Below are 12,768 nucleotides of genomic sequence, written 5' to 3' on the forward strand. Positions count from 1 at the left end.
CTAGTAACTACCAAGATAAAACCGATTTTGGCAAATGGCATACCTTCTAAGAAAAGACAGGGTGGGTGGGCGGGGCTAGTACCTGCTACGATAAGTCTGATCTTGGCAAATGAGATACGCTCGAAGAAAAGAGAGGGTGGGTGGGTGGGGCTAGTAGCTACCAAGATAAAACTGATTTTGGCAAATGGCATTCCTTCTAAGAAAGGACAGGGTGGGTGGGCGGGGCTAGTACCTGCTAAAATAAAACCGATTTTGGCGAATGACATACCCTGTAAGAAAAGAGAGGGCGGGTGGAGAGAAATATTAACTAAAAGTTTTATTACTAGTTATTGTGATAAGGAATGTTTTGTTTAGTTGTTAAACTCACCAGTTGATTGTTAAGAGCGTAGCGAAGAGTTAATCCGCCATTTTTCAGACACGCGGTGTATACAAGTGAGTCACTAACCGCGCGTCCTCGGTATCTCATAGAGTATTAGAAACAGAGAAAAAGATACGCGCTATTTGTGGTATATATGAAATGACATTAATATATATACAGAGTGTTTATAAAAAATGTTTGATTATTACAATTTTCAGATATCGATATTTAAGTTTTCTCAAATACAACGTCCTATATTTTATTACTGCATCCAATCATGTTTTTTCTTTTTACTTTTTTTAGAGACAAATTCACATATTAGGAAATGGTAATAAAATATGTTCTATTTGCAAAAACTGAAATATCGATATTTGGAAATTGTAAAGTTTTAGAATTTTTTATAAACATTCTGTATTTTGAAATTTGATTTAATGGATACTACAAAAAACGCGTTATTTATCCTTCCATAAAATATTGTAACAAAGATTTTTAAAATAAGCCTGTTGTAATTTTTTGTGAACCCTTCTATTGCTAAAAAAATTCAACAAATTGGGAATAACCTGACTACATCGCAAAACAGAATTTCAAAAATAAATTATGGTTATAAAGCCTAGGAAGGGACTAATGAGAATATCTAAAAGTATATAGGGTTTTTCATTAAGAAAACCAAGTAATAAAATAATTTTAGAGTATCTTTTTCTGTGTCTAATAAGTAATGAGATATCTGGAACGACGCACTTAGTGATTCACCCTGTATAGTGTTTATATATTTATCATCACACAGGTTTCCCTACGGGGTATGCCATTCGACAGAGTGCCATTGACCCCTATCCTTGCACACCTCTGTCTCTTCCTAGACTGTCATAGTCCGTTTTACTCCAGTTCTAGGTATTACATAATTTTTAAGATATCGTATATTTCTGTTCTAAACGCAAAAGTAGGTACTTCAAAATAAGTAAGCTGTAACTGTGAATTTGAGATTTAAGGTGACCCCAAAAGGAACACTGAACGATTTGATTTTGTAGATCGGTGAATTCTGAATTTATCACACGCTATAACTTGATGTGTTTTTGGAGATGTTTGATATGAGCTTTTCGGCTTATTTTTATGTGAGGAAAACGCTCCTGACTTTTTCGCATATAGTAAAAAACACCATGTAGATCGCTATATATAATTTATAGTCAAAATTGAGTTTGCAAAGTTTTAGTATTTCAACCCATAGATAGACCCGGTGAGTTTTGTATGAAACATCATGTAAAAAAATCTTGTGTTATTAGAAGCGAGATCATAATAATAATAAGCATAAACAAGGTGGATTCATAAAGCACAACTATAGGAGTATCATTTTATAAATTTTAATGATCACATAAATTTTGCTTAGTGTTTTCCCGTCTTTACGAATTATTATCCATTGTTTATTTTATTTCTTTTAATGTTCTTTCGTTTGACACACATTTAGCAATTTAAAAAAGTAACCACGATTAAACTTTAAGATCAGACTATCTTGTTTTCAACATCGTTGATTAAATCAGAATTACTACAGTATTTTGAGTTTGTAAACATCTTATTGCATTTTATGTGGTAGCAACGCCATAGATAAAGAATAAAAAGGTCAATTTATGGTTTGCCGTTTGCCGACTACCAAATTCTTGGAGTAGCAGATGGAAAACGTTGTTTTCATTATGAGTCATACCCCCAAACACAGCTTGAATTGCACCGTCGGAAGTTTCCTGGAAGGTTTATTTAGTAAAAATGTCTGAAGATCAGCGACTATCCAGGTTGTGCCAACAAAGACGATTCAGAGTGTTGAGTCACAATCATTTCAAAACGTAATCGTATCCAGGATAAACATTTACTCTTTCTTGCGATAACGCGATTAGCTTAGGTTCCTTTTTAGTGTCGTGGTGACAAGGAAGAGGAATCGTTTGTCTCGTGGAGATTCCTGCCATTGAGAGTCCGTAAGTGTGCCGTTTTATTTTTTCTTCAGTTCCCAGTAATATCAAACAAAATCCGTCATCATTTCGTTGTAACCTAAATCGGGAAAACCGATCACAAGTCACCCGATATCGACTGCTCCTTTTCTCGGCGAATCCAATTAAAATACATTTTCAGTCGGGGCCATTTATCTTCAAAGAATGGAAACAATAAGTGTAAAGTTTTATCGGACGTTCACATTCCCTTCTGTCTACATAGACACGACGATAAAAATGTAAAGACTTTTTATACAACGTATCAGGCGAACGAATCGTAACGTTTGAATATTCTCGAAGAACAAAAGGAGTGCCAACCTATTCCCTTTTGCCGCTTTCCAATGAAAATTGATTTCCACGGCTATTTGTCGGAAAACAATAAAAATACCCGATTGGCCTTTATATGCAAAGCTAGCGATCCACGTAATTAGCTTGCCGGCTCAGAGGAACACGATTCATACATTCAAAGGGACGGACTACCTTTTTCCCTTCGAGCAGTAATCATAATTAAAAACGGACGCCATTACTCTGAAACATGGCCGAACTAAGAACTTTATTAAAATTCAGCGGCGCAAAAAGATACGCTCACTGCAAGTTTTTTTTATCTTGTCAATTAATTACCTTGTTCTATAAGAACGGCTGAAGGGACATCGGAGTGAGAATTTCATCTTTCACGTGACTTTTGCTCGATTATTTTTATTCATTAAGAGGGTGCTATCTCAGCAATGATAATTGTGTCATGAAAAGTCAAAGCCAAAGTATCCGCAAAATTTACCGTCGAAATTATTAGCATTGTATTATACATGGTGATTTCGGTGGAAAAACATTGGAATAGAAACGACGTGAATACTTTCAGTTCCAATTAAAAGTAAATCCGACTTTTTGCTGGTTATATCATTCGTTTATTCATGCATTCATTCATCGTTAACGGTCAGTGCTAAATATTATTAGCCCTAGAAACAAATGCTGGTCCTGAGAAGGATCGATGTTTGGTAACGCTTCATGGTGATCGACTTTTTAATATCTAAAAAAGAAATTTCCATCTGGCTGTATTTAACTATGAAGTAAATTAAATGTCGTTTCAGTACTAAGGTAAAATCTGTTCACAATAATAACTTTTTAGCGAGCAAACTTATTCATTCATAATTTGAACTGGCACCAAGGAATGTAAATAATGCAACACACAACACTTTAGACAAATTATTTTTCGGTTACTCATAAAATTGGTAATCAGTTATTCCATTTGGGATGTCCGTGATCAGACTGGAAAATGTCAACTAATGCAATTTCCCAAAGGCGGCAATCGTTTACTTTTTAAGTAAACACGACGTTAAAATTTAAATGATCAGTTGAATATTATTTTAAAATAAAACAGTCACTGAGGTACATATAAATTTTATTTATGTTTGTTTCGTGCATTGAAAACTCGGTCGCAAACTTGTTTACTATGTGGTGTAGAAGAGTTTTTTTTTTCTGAGAGCGTTCTGTCTTCTTTGGTTCTTTTCGGGTCCTTTGGTGTGTTTTCGATTTGTTTCATGTTCAATTCAGTTATAGATTACGGTTATGGGATCGATGACTCTGATCAAGGCGATCGAGCTTTCCTCAGTTTTCAGCGTTGCGTTGTGTTGCGAGATTCAAGAGCTACAACACATTTTTGTTTTCGTGGTGCAAGGGCTGTTACATAATTGACCGCATTTATCCACTTGACTCGCGAACCGGCAGGTCGGAAGAGCAGCTCTCCACGAAGAAGTAGGCATTCCAGTCGGAATGGAATAAAAAATGGTTCAACTTGTTCATTTTGTTATTGCTGGTTAAAAGAAGTTCCGACTATTAAGTTATGTAATAACAAATTGGAAAGATGTCTCCGTTGACATCTCTTTTATACAGGTTACCGCTTTAGTCTGAAATTTGTACTTCAAAAATTCTGATGATATTTAAATGAATTACTGAAACTGCAAAGCAAACAAATTTTTGTTTTGCCACACTGTAGCAAGAATTTACATGAAGTTAAATTATGACACACTCTATTAAGAATTACAAACAACAAGATTTTCCATGATTAAGCCAAAATGAGTTCATCAAGATTTAACAAAGTACATGTGAAGTAAACCGCCATGGCGTTGTATGCGATTTCATTTTTACAAAATTACAAACTATATTTGACGTACCCATGATTTTAACACGTGTTCCACACTGAACTGTTGAACTTTATCAACAGTCTGTATAATCAAGGAGGCTTGCAGTGAGTTAACGTTAAGGTGATGTCATATTAGTCAGTGATGTGTCAAATTTAGCACCAACAGTCGAATTGCCACCTGAATTGTTTGAAGTAATTTGTTCAAGTTTAGAAGCAAAAAATTGGTCGAAGTTTATTTTGTCCCTAACGTTACAAATCTAGCTTTTTCCAAATATTATAAAATTTGTTATCGCGAATTTTATATTTTTTTATTAGAATCACAAGTATATACTCACTATACTTTGCACATTTCAGATGGGAGATATTTGGTAAAATTTTGAGGTGACGTCATCAAATTTTGGGGGAGGGGGGGAGGCATAAGCAAATATAGTTTGATTAAAAATTTACCATGCTTATGACAGTTTTAAAATTGCAAAATGTTGCAATACAATTTTGATTTTTTTTTTAATCCAGATGTCTGGTAAAAACTCAACACGGATTCATAAACTACACGTATTGCATTTTATATGAATTAAAACTCATTTACTATGTACGATTTTGCGCTGATGATTAGACAAAATTTGGTTGGCGTTTTACCATCTAAATGATATTCATCATCATCATCATCATACGCGTATAAAATTTGACAACAATCGGTCCGGTAGTTTCAGAGATTATATCCTTAATAGAAATCGACACAGACGGCAGACAGACAGACAGACGGAAACAGGAGACCTATTTTTTCCGTACTTTTCAGTTCATGATCCATTGAGAAAACGTGAAAGTAGCCAGTTACTCGATGGATAAAATTTTTTCGTCATAAAATATACGAAAATATCGGGTGTTCAACTGAAAAAGCCATCAAGTTGGCCTTGATTTTCTGTAAACATTGTGAAATATGTTTACAATAAATTTAAAATTTAATCGATGATAGCTGACAACGCGAAATTAACAAAAAAAGGTTTTAAATAACTCTGTCAAACGTTAATTCCTTTAATAGAACAACGAGACTGTTTTGATTGAACACCCGTTATACCGGTGTCTGGAGAATGGAGGATTAACTCTTTAGTACGTTATGTACCGGGATTTCGGAAGTCCCAAAAAAATAATAAATAAATTCTTTATGATGTATATTACAAAAAAAAAACATAACTAAACACTAGAAAAAATGTTCAAAATCCCTGCCTTGTCCATATAAGTAAGCTCGTAATGTTCCCAAATTTTGATAATTTTTTGTAAAAGTTAGTCATCAGTACCTGCTTGTTAAGATAAAACTGGTTTTGGCAATGACATACCCTCAAAGAAAAGAGAGGGTGGGGCGGCGAAGCTAGTAGCTGCCAAGACTGATTGTGTAAATAAGAGACCCTCTAAAAAATGTCAGGGTGGGTGGGCGGGGCTAGTCTAACTTTCTAAGATAAAACTGTTTTTGGCAAATGGCATACCCTCTAAGAACACAGAGGGTGGGTGGGCGGGGTTATTATTTGCTAAGATAAGAGTGATTTTAGCAAATGACATACCCTCAAAGAAAAGAGAGGGTGGGGCGGCGGAGCTAGTAGCTGTCAAGATAAGACTGATTTTGTAAATAAGAGACCCTGTAAAAAAAGTGAGGATGGGTGGGCGGGGCTAGTACTTTCTAAGATAAAACTGTTTTTGGCAAATGGCATACCCTCTAAGAATAGGGAGGATGGGTGGGCGGGGCTAGCATTTGCTAAGATGAGAGCGATTTTGGCAAATGAGATACCCTCGAAGAAAAGGGAGGGTGGGTGGGCGGGGCTAGTAGTTCCTAAGATAAGACTTTTTGGCAGATGACACACCCTCTAAGAAAAGAGAGGGTGGGTGGGCGGGGTTAGAACTTGCTAAGATAAGTGTGATTTTGGCAAATTACATACCTTCTAAGAAAAGAGAGGGTGGGTGGGTGGGGCTAGCACCTGTTAATATAAGACTGATTTTAACAAATGACGTATCCTCTAAGAAATTTAATTAAATTATTGAAAACACTAGAGGCTCCAAAGCACTTTCAAATTCTTTCCAAACAGGAATACCTGGAACGCCAAGATTTTTTAAATTTTCCAAAAAAAAGCGGTTCCAAAATGAACTCAAAAACAGGTCAGGTTAGAATTTTCCAAAAATAGTCCCCAAAAACTGTTTTAAGTAATTTACAAAAAAAAAAATCTTCATGGGCTCCCAAAATAATACTCTATGGGCAGATGGGCACCCTGAGTTTCATTCAAATTCATAAAAAATAAATTGCTAAAAGCTCAAAAAGTTTTTTCAAGTTTATCCAGCAACAAAACATCAGATTCCTGTAAATTTATCCGAAATAAAACACAGGGGACCAAAAATTAACAAAACCTAGGGTTTTGAAGACTTTGAAAGTGTTTTACGTAGCAAAAGAATAAATTTTAAAATCATTTTAACTCCACCAAAATTTGAGAAGACATTTTTTTACCATTTTCCAGACACCCTGTATCGTGCATTAAAATTTAAAGTAAATAATTTTGGGTATTATTGGACCTGCATGTATTGATTGGTATTACAAGTATCGACATCAAAGTCAGATACATACATTTTACACGTGTGGACTAACAATATATTGACAGAATTTAAAACATATTGTGTGACAGGTTAAGAACATTAATTCGGAATTTGATGTTAAGTACTATAATTGTATGAATTGTGACAAAAAAGTCATGTGAATTCCAAAAATGGCGTACATGTCAATTTTATCGGAGTATGGAAGTTGTACTGTAACACTCGGTGCGAAAGTAAAGTAGGTAAAAAGAAAAAAATTGACTGAGTAGAGTAAAATTCGGGTATTTATTATTAAAGTGTACGTACGATTATAAATCAGCCTAGTTTTATTGAATTCAGTAATAAAGTTAAAAAATCGAACAATGAAACCAACAACAACAGAAAAAAGCTACCGTAAAAGCTTGGTTCTACTAACATAAATTACGGAAGCTATACAAAAGACATTTACTGTCGACAGTAGAATTCCATAAAGCTATAAAACCACTCTCCAATAAACCAATTTTTGTTGTTACACCAGTTCAATTATGATTTACCTTCTTCGAAATATTTGTGTTATTTCGCACAAAAAGAAAATGAGTTAAACGAATTTCTTGAAAAAAACAGGTAAACTGAATTTGTTCATCTTCTGGATTTTATTTTTGGCGATGATGTGTTTTAGAGAGGTGACTAAGACGACTGGAAACACTCATCCTCAACTACCCAGCTGCGATAAATGTTTTTATTTTTATATAGGTTGCAGATCTTATTACATTACCAGCAGTACCAGATACCACACGTTCTGTTGCATCCGAAAAACGTTCGGTTGTTAGTTTGTTTAATTTTGTAATTTGAAAATAAGACTTATTTTCCCGTGAGAAAGAGAGAGATAGAGAGAGATTTATGTTAACGAGACAGTTCCCTGCATCTATACTCCTTGACAGAATTACAGAGAACTGACATAGCTGACCCAATTATCGTTTTGAATAATTGCTAAATTCGCATCCTTTAGCCGCCTTTTGTTATTATTATTATTATGAAGTTTTGCCAAGTTTTAAAAAACAACATCAATTTGAACCATCACAAATTATGTACGTTTTGAAACGGAAACAAGAAATGCCTACCTTGTCTAATAAATCAATATTTATTATTATAGTTGTCTTTAGATTGCCGATACGAAACTTTGTTGAATTGGTTATTATGGGCTTCGATTAAAGTGCGAAGATAAAATTATCATGGCTGCGGTAGCGTCGTGTTACCCTGTTTAAACATTAAAAGCATTGAGGACGAGTCATATGATGATAATAACCTGACGATAAGACTATCTTTCAGTCTTTTATTATACATTTTCAAGATCTTGTGGGAAGAAATATTAAGTGAGTTCAAAAAGTAAAAAATGGCCCGTCGTTTCGTGTACGAAGCCGCGAACGTTTAAAATTAGTGCCGTAATCTTGTCTTTTAAAATTCTACAGACATTTTCTCTGTGGCGCGTTTCGGCGATAATCGTTCTATATTTATCCGCACTTAATGGTTGTAGCGACTGCACCAATACCTCAAGATAAGTCGAAGTACTTCGTTTCTTAATTGAGCCATATTTTAGGCTGTTTAACGTTTTTTCCTTTTCGTTCAAGTAGATGACTGCTCGTAATCGTTCAGATAATGTGCAAGTGGCGGGGAAGGAAGCGTCTGTTTTATCGAGACAAGAAGGGCGCTTTTCCTCCACTATCAGCTCATCAAAGACTTTGTTTGCTTGATCTAAACACAAGATGATATATTCTCATCAATATCAACGGATGCTGACGATATTGTGTAGTAATGCGCCAGTGAAAGGTCTTATTTGCGTCATCCTTCCCTCACTTTTCTTAAAACAGAACGATAAAAAAGTTCTGTTCTTCTGGGCAATAATTTCCTCGGATTGATTGGTTTTTTTATTTTCCTGTTTTGTGTCGGAACTGATTTTTTACATTCACACACTCGAGTGGAGAAAAAAGTTTTTTTATGTGCGCCATTGTAAAAAGTCGCGTGTATTAAAGTTGAAATAGTTTTTAGAACAAGACGTAGGTATGGAGGGAAAAAAATAACACGTAAAATTTTATGCTTGCTTGGTTTTTACCACCGTATGTTTAGCATGTTTTAACCCATAAAAGCCCAAAAACCTAACAAAGTTTTACGATTATTCCACAATAATGTAACAAAGCTCTTCTTTCGCAAATGTATTATCTTCTTTCGTGTCTGTAATTGGAGATTCGCATGCATTTTTCAAATTTACGATATAGAAATGAAATTAGGGTAATAAAAACGCCCTGACGTCAATTGTGTAGCGCTGTTCTTGACGGTTTATGTGCGTTTTTTGAATTATTTTCACAAGCCTTGTTGTAATATATCAACTCCAGAAGCGGAGATTTTTTAACGAACCGGGTTTCTGTTTAGATATTTCTTATTAGAACCACTATCTGTTGAAAATTAATTTTTAATTTAAAGTAATCGCTTTCGAATCTCGATTGAAGGGTGTTGCAGCTTTCTAATGATTCAAATTAAAGTATCAGAAATTATGCTGCATTAATTAAGGGTCCAATTCGTACAATCACAAAAATAAAGCATAACTACATAAATTTGAATTAATTAAGCTTCCCTGAAAATATTAATGGATCATCATGCACAATACGAAACAAATAAACAAAATTTGACATGTGAAATAATGAATATAATTTAGATATCCAACATGCAACATAATAGATCTATAAAATGAACGAGTCAGTAAATAAATTAAAGAATGCAGTTTTTCGATTCGTCCATGCAGCCATTAGTATAGTTCCAACTTCACAGATATTTTTGCCTGTTGGCAGATTTACGATACATATTTAATAACTTCTGATCCCGATTTATATATATTTCGCGTATTTGTTATATTAAAATATTAATAGACGGGGAAGGTTGCTTTTAATGTGTTTGAGAATTTATAAATGTTGTAAAATAATAAATAAAGTAGTGTATGTTAAAACACTGTGTTCATTTTAAGCTGATGGATTGCTCCAGTACGGTTACAATGACCTCACTTTTTTCATAAATGAATATAAAGTGTGTAGGAGTCATCGTGGTACTATTTAATACAATAATAGGGGAGTAATTAAAAGATTAAAACTGTCAGAATCTTACAGTGTTGGGTTCTAGAGGGAAAAATCATGATCAGATTGAGAGTCATTTTTGGCAAATAAAATAATCTGCACAATTTGGGAAAAGTCAAAGCTATAATGAAACTATTTTCGTTGGTACACTATACTAAGGTTTAAAAAGATTTGCAGGATTCGTGATTTTTCTAAAAGTGTTATGCTGCACATGTAGTTGTAGTGCTAATATTGCAAAATTTAGTTTCTTGGTTGTTCATAATAAGGTAATAATATACAAAAATAATATATTTATAATTTAATTTTTGTTGTATTGCAGCGTACCTATTCCACTCAAATATCTCTATTATTTTAAAACATAAAAATTTGAACTTAGGCATGTTCAACATATGTAATACAATCTACTAAATAAACAGACTATTGGCATCGTATTAGCGTCAGTTTCACCGGACATGACTTCAACTTTTTTTCTAAATCTAAAAGAGTACAGTTTGTAGTACATACAAGAAACAAAACATATTTAAAATGGTAAATTTTTGTAGACGAATATGGACTTTGCAATTAAGCTCCACCCCTCAATCTGACAACAAATGAAAAATTCATCGCAATTGAGATTGGGGCGGGTGGGTGGGGCTTAATCATTGCCTTCATTTTGTTAATATATATATATATATTTCTTTCAACAACACGAAACTCAAAACGTGTTTCACATGGTAACTTCTTGTAGAAAAATAAGGATTTGGCTTTTTAAGCTCCTCCTCCCTGCTCACGACGAATAAAAAATTCATCACAACTGAGATAGCAGCGTGTGGGCGGGACTTTTGTTTTGCCTTTTTTCTTAACATACGTAGGGCCGGTTGCATAAACGCAAATCAAATTTAATCTCTGATTAACTTCATAGTAACGATTGTTATTATCATAGTTACAATTGTTCTTAATCAGAGATTAAATTTGATTTGCGTTTATGCAACCGGCCCGTAGTCTTATTTTCATAACAAGAAACTTAAAACATATTTAAAATGGTAAACTTTGTAGACAAATACGGACTTTGCAGTTAAGCTCCACCCCTCATCTGAAAACAAATGAAAAATTCATCACAATTGGGACAGGGGCGGGTGGGTGGGGCTTAATCATTGGCTCCTTTTTCTTAATGTATATACTTTTCTTTCCGGAAAGACAACAACAAAATTGTATGTATTTCGCAAGATTACCAAAAAATTTCTTTAATCTGGGCCTTGAAAAAAAAAAACGCAGGCATTTTACGAAAAACGGTAACAGATGAAGAACATATCGTAGGTGTCTTGGAGAGGGTTAATGTGGATCCTCATATGATTACAAAATTCATTTACATCAAGGTTTAGTACAACCTGATTTTGAAAGAAGATTCAACACATTTGGGCTATCGAGGTTTGGTGTGGAATAATCGATTATCGGGCCTAAATTTTACCAAGGAAAGCTAAATTCGCAAATTTATTTGGAATTTCTTGTAAACGAACTTCGTGTGTTTTTAGAAGGTGTTCTACTCGTGAGAGAAAGAATGTATTTCCAGCAAGATGGTGTACCACCACATAATGCGCGAAAACTAATAGATTATTTGAATGATACATTCCCTCATAGATAGATTGGTAAATATGGAGCAATTCGGTGGCCTGCGAGAAAGACAAAAAGACAAAAAAGGGCACTTTTTAGTGTATTGAAAAGTTATACCCGTTTGTATTAAAAAAAGAAAATTGGTGTCATTTCCGGCTAAACTGAAACTAATACGATACCAGTAATCTATCCATTTATAGACTGTCACATATATTGAACATGGCCAAGTTCAAATTTTTACACTGGGACACCCGGTATACTAGTTGTAACCAGCGTTGGTACGTTTTAAACAAATGGTTTAAAATAATGGGTTTTAAACTGTTAAAACAAAACGTGAAATAAAATATACGTTGTTTTAGAACTGTTTAAAACATGTTTAGAACATGCTTTAAATTTTAAAATAATCAAAAACATGTTGCTAATTTTCGACCCGTCATTTTAATAAATTTTCACTTTTAAATTAAAAGCACTTGTAAGAGCTTACGTAGCTTAAAGAACAGTGTGAAATGCAGCAATTGTACCTCATTCGCAATAGCAAGCAATAAAATGAAACCTATTTTTTTATCGAAGTGTGATATTTAACATTATCAAATTGCATTCCTTCGTGATGATTGGGTTCTAGTGTTGTTGATTTCAGCTTCTGGTCATTCATAAAAATAAGATTGATTTTGACTGAAATGTGTAAATGACTGAACAATATTAAGAGTAATCACTGGAATGAAGAGGGGGTGGGTGGGCGGGGCTATTGCTTGCTTATAAAATAGAAAATTCATCACCGTTGAGACGGATGGGTGGGGCTTCTCTTTCGGTTTTCTTTTTTAATTAATACATTTAATTTTCTTTGTACAGCACGATTACTTAAGAACATATTTCACATGGTATTTTCTCGTACAATAAAAAAAATTGGTCTAAAGAGTTTAGACAGTTCTTCCCTCGCTGTCGGAAACGTGACGACTGCATGTCTATTATGTTTTTTTTTTCGCAGTAGATTTCAAACCATTCGGTTTTGTAGTTCCTGAGTAAACCAATAAAATAAATTTA

The 12,768-nt window shown here is 34.0% G+C and overlaps 1 protein-coding gene across 3 annotated transcripts in view; it reads left to right on the forward strand.

Moving 5' to 3' along the window:
* LOC135138164 (uncharacterized) overlaps positions 1-12,768 on the forward strand; it is a 380,544-nt gene that overhangs the window by 22,921 nt on the left and 344,855 nt on the right. Inside the window, exon 1 of one of the 3 annotated variants that reach the window (XM_064068059.1) lies at positions 2,229-2,316. The exons of the other annotated variants lie outside the window; for them this stretch is intronic. The gene's annotated coding sequence lies outside the window, so the exon portion shown is untranslated. Of the gene's footprint in view, positions 1-2,228; positions 2,317-12,768 lie in introns of those variants that run through there. 3 annotated transcript variants of the gene reach the window in all.

Source organism: Zophobas morio, unplaced genomic scaffold (genome assembly GCF_036711695.1).
Source record: "Zophobas morio isolate AGI-343-1 ecotype UQ-CSIRO unplaced genomic scaffold, CSIRO_AGI_Zmor_V1 ptg000030l, whole genome shotgun sequence".
NCBI classification, from domain to species: domain Eukaryota; kingdom Metazoa; phylum Arthropoda; class Insecta; order Coleoptera; family Tenebrionidae; genus Zophobas; species Zophobas morio.